Genomic DNA, 5,158 nt, shown 5'->3' on the forward strand with positions numbered 1-5,158 from the left:
AGAGATCTCTACCCCTCGTAAACTTTCGAATTTATGGACAGCCCTACAGGATACATTGTGTCAGTTCCCTCCAGCACTACTTCAGACATTAGTCGAGTACATGCCACCTCGTGTTGCAGCACTTCTGCGTTCTGGCGGGGGCCCTACACGATATTAAGCAGGTGCACCAGTTCCTTTGGCTCTTCAGCGTATAATGACATAGGTAACACAAAATGCGCGGCAGAGCAAGTCAGTTACGATCTGTTCAGAATACGGACCGTCCTTCTCCAATAGCGACACTCACATTTTCCCAAAATCACCCAGTGTCCATTTAGCAACAGACAGCGGCTGGGAGACTAATAGCCCAGAACCTTCAGCCACTACCCTCAACACTTAATTAAAAAGAATGAACTATGCTTGTAGGGGACACTCAATGCTGTTATCTATCGGCAACCAGAGTATTGCTTATTTCAGGAAGAAAAAAGTTGAGGATATCAGCGGTATAGTGGGGTAGCTCACAGCACACTGGTTTGTGGGAATGGACACTGGAAGATACTGACGTTTGCAGAATTGATGTGCAAGATAGTGACTACGGCGTATAGCAATGATTGTGGTATACATAACGTGGTACGGTGACCGGTAATCGTCTATACGTGGAGTTAACCGTAATAGTGTTTTTAGACCGTTTTTGTGTGGGTTAGGCTATTGTTGTTTCGGGGCACTTGGCCGTAGTACACGAAACATGTGGGATAGGCTGTTATTGCTTTACATACTGCAGTCAAACATTGGACAAGATACACATGAGGCGTTAATGTTCATCATCCGTATCATCATTTACAGAGATGGTGTCGCCACACGATTAAACCATGGTACACTGGAGGTACGAATCGGAGGAAGGTCATTAAATCGGTCTTTTTCAACGCGCTAATTGCGTGTCCATTGGGATATAGCACGTCTCAATTACTTTCGACCCTCGTTTAGCAAAACTGACGTCGGCAAACAGGACATCTGGCTCACTGGAGTACTTATAAAACGTGATAAGGGGGAAGGAAGCCACTGAATATGGAGCCATTGCACCCTGGTATTTTGTGTCGACACACTACGGTTACGTATGTTTCTGTGTAAACGGGCTATTGACATGGAATCATTCCTTGTCATCGGTATAGCAGTGAAGTGTTGTTGTTTTCGTGCAGTGATTATGACACTCATCCAGTCGGAGGGTGTGTGTATGTTCGGGTGGAATTTCCTGTTCTTCGGGATGATACCGAAGTCCTGGTCACATGGTAGGTACGAATGGCCACTGACTAGGAATTTATGGAGGATTACTTACTGTGTGAAACCTGCATGCAGAACCACAAATTGACAAAGTAAGGCCATTTTTATACTCCGATTTTTTCCGCCACAATGATCCGAGTACATAATCATTCGCTTTTTTTGGACGTTATGTTTAATGTAACGCATGAGACACGATGCAATTTCTTGCGGTCCTCAGGCCAAGCGGGATTAGCCGAGCGGTCTCAGGCGCTGCAGTCACGGGCTGTGCGAATGGTCCCGGCGAAGGTTAGTGTCCTCCCTCGGGCATGCGTGTGTGTGTTTGTCCTTAGGATAATTTAGTTTAAGTAGTGTGTAAGCTTAGGGACTGATGACCTTAGCAGTTAAGTCCCATAAGATTTCACACACATCTGAAATTTTTTTTTTTTTTGCGGTTCTCGGGATGCTTCGTCCTCACTCCATATATACATGGTAGCTTTCTTGGTACACAGGTCGTATATTCCAAGGCAGTATGTCCACAATTGCCGCTTGTAGTAACAGATACCTGTCGTAAGTATCGGCGTCGGTAAAGTCCTCACCAAATCAAAGGCAATCACGGTAGTATTGTTGTCCTGATGCCTACCTCCTGCTGCAGTGCGATGCGTTCCCGTCCGCGCGCTCTCGGCCTTTCGTTGACGTGACTCTCTTTCACGTTCCCATTTACCCTTCTCTTCCGCGGTGTCGGCTGCAGCATGTTTGATGTTATAGAGGTCACAATTACGGCAGGAATTACTTACAGGGGGAAGAGAGGACAGATTAAATCTTGTATTAAATATCTGACCAAACGTGTAGTACGAGACCGGATCATCATGCTCGGCTTTATATAAATGGTATAACCTTCCCATGTTCAGCTCTGATGACAAATACTTCCGATCCACCATTTCATTCATTCGTGCATAATGTCACCGATACACTGGAAACTTGAAGTTCTCTACCGCAACCGTCTTTGCTACTGGTGTTTTATTTTTAGCAGGGCGTGCGCCTCGCTTATAGATGAGTGGGGTCTGGTGCTGCATTTTGTGTGAAATAACCCTTGTAATCCTGCAGTTTGATATCAGCAAAATGTTCTTAAAGAACGTTTTACACACCTTCACGTCCACTCCCTCTTCATTCTGGAAATGGTATAGACGTGTTGTTACTCGACGCGACTGTCGTACCAGAGGAATACACGCGTGTCGTAGAGACTACCTTCACCATAGCAAATATGTATGCCGACTGCAAGTCGAAACTACCTAATGCATAGAACGAGTCAAATAGATACTGCTGGTCAAAAATGTCGTCCACATTCCTTCTCGCACGCGCATGCTCCGAGGGTGGGACATGTCTTTGGCACTACATTTCCCTTGACGTTAATATATTCTTCCCCTCTCGATCGCTTTCCTTTTAGAATGTTCCGTGCCAACAGGTGGGCATTCTGGATTCATTTTCTTTCTCGCTGCTGTGCAATTACGGTACCAGTGCTGCGGTCCCTTCCGATACGCCCATGGTTGACGTAGTGGGTTTGGTATCCTTCGATTTACCGGGTAGATTGGGCTCTGCTAACATGTCACGTAAGCCAACGGCCTTGCCGCAGTGGTAACACCGGTTCCCGTCAGATCACCGAAGTTAAGCGCTATCGGGCTGGGCTAGCACTTGGATGGGTGACCATCTGGTCTGCAGAGCGATGTTGGCCAGCGGGGTGCACTCAGCCACTGTGAGGCAAACTGAGGAGCTACTTGGCTGAGAAGCAGCGGCTCCCGTCTCGTAAACTGTCATATGTGCTGACCACATGCCCCTCCATATCAGCATACAGTGACGCCTGTGGGATGAGGTTGACACGGCGGCCGGTCGTTACCGTTGGTCCTTCATGGCCTGACCGGGAGGAGTTTATAGTTTAACAAATGGTTCAAATGGCTCTGAGCACTATGGGACTTAACATCTATGGTCATCAGTCCCCTAGAACTTAGAACTACTTAAACCTAACTAACCTAAGGACATCACACAACAACCAGTCATCACGAGGCAGAGAAAATACCTGACCCCGCCGGGAATCTAAACCGGGAACCCGGGCGCGGGAAGCGAGAGGGCTACCGCACCACCACGAGCTGCGGACGTATAGTTTAACATGGCACGTAACTCATCCGCTGTACCACTTACACGCTGGCTGAATCGGCTAGGTGCACGTTCCACGTGAAACGTCCCCTTAGAAAAATTATACACGACTGTGCTTAAACTCACACAATATTTTTAGCGCAACGCAATCTGACTCTCAAAAATCCCTACAAAAGAATGGCCCTGACTAACATTAACCTATACGTTTCACAAATCACTTACCTCACAAAAATCTTCCTTACTCGAACTACTGCAATACAGCGAGCGCCACTACTGCCAGCTAAATAAAAGATTCAAACTACGGAAGGCACTAACTACTGATAGGGATAGTTAGCAAATGAAAGATTTTAATAGAGAACAAACAATGTATTTACCTTAATACCATCAAAAGTCATAATATATGTAATTTCAAAACTCCGCCATTTCTCTCCCCACATCCACCACTGCTGGCGGCTCACCTCTAACTGCGCAACGCTACGAGCTGTTCACATCCAGCTGCCGCTGCCCAACACTACAATGGCAGACAACAATGCAAACTATCCACAGGCTGCACACAGCACAGCCAGTGATTTTCATACAGAGCGCTACGTAACGTTGCCAATAAGAAAACATAAACAGCCTAGTTACACACGTCTGAGGCGTCGGTAATAGTGACCGGTACAAATAGGCCTGAAATGGAAATGTTCCTTATCTGCACCGGTGTCCATATCAGATCATCTCAGTCCAATAAGAGAACTTAAACACCATCCTTACCTCGTCACCAGGGCTACTGCACATGTCGTTCTGTAGTACGCACACACTAATGAGCGTTCAGCGGTGTGTCGGCCACAATACTGTGAGTCTATACTGCAGCTGCGTCTTCCGCCGGCCGTCACGTGCAGTATTACGTATGTACGCATGTCCCACCGCCCTACTCGCTATGTATACATGGTGCAATAGTGGCCTGTGTAGCATAGACCATTTTTGCGCCCCGTTTCGTATGGCACTGCACGTTGCATAAAAAACATCTGACCCTGCCACATTGTCCATGGTGTCCGAATGCATGTCCGGCGATTGTAGGACGTTATGGTAGGGCGTTCTGTGTGACTATCTCATTTTTTCCAGAAATGTGGGTTAGGCCACTATTGCGCTGATAGCCTCAATTAAAAAAGATAAAAGACAAGGAAACGCAGCAGTAACTTTCCACTCTTTCGGTACAGAACCTGAAATGCCCTGCTTAACCCGTAGGACAGGACAAACAGAAGAAATTGTGGAAAGGAGCCAAAATAAGGGGCTGTCAGTTACACTCGAACGTACAACTTTGTTATTTGATCAAACATTAAAACAGCCGAAAAATTTTTTTTAAACACACAACGTTAATCTTTGAGACTTAATTACTGTCTGAAAGCCATCTTAATTTAAAAACGGCTGAAAGCCAATAACTTAAAAGGCAAGCATAATCAGAAATTTAAAAGGCAAGGCTTTTCTTAAAACAGTTCTTTAGTTAGGCTGAAACCGAGCGAGGTGGCGCAGTGGTTAGCACACTGGACTCGCATTCTGGAGGACGACGGTTCAATCCCGTCTCCAACCATCCTGATTTAGGTTTTCCGTGATTTCCCTAAATCGTTTCAGGCTAATGCCGGGATGGTTCCTTTGAAAGGGCACGGCCGATTTCCTTTCCAATCCTTCCCTACCCGGAGCTTGGGCTCCGTCTCTAATGACCTCGCTGTTGACAGGACGTTAAACACTAACCACCTACCTACCTAGTTAGGCTGAAGTAAAGCAGTTAATTTCAAAT

The 5,158-nt window shown here is 46.3% G+C and overlaps 1 pseudogene; it reads left to right on the forward strand.

The window, feature by feature from the left end:
* The first annotated feature begins 2,844 nt into the window (after positions 1-2,844).
* On the forward strand, positions 2,845-2,962 carry LOC126189300 (5S ribosomal RNA; annotated as a pseudogene).
* The last annotated feature ends 2,196 nt before the right edge of the window (positions 2,963-5,158 follow it).

This window comes from Schistocerca cancellata, chromosome 5 (genome assembly GCF_023864275.1).
Source record: "Schistocerca cancellata isolate TAMUIC-IGC-003103 chromosome 5, iqSchCanc2.1, whole genome shotgun sequence".
Classification (NCBI taxonomy): Eukaryota; Metazoa; Arthropoda; class Insecta; order Orthoptera; family Acrididae; genus Schistocerca; species Schistocerca cancellata.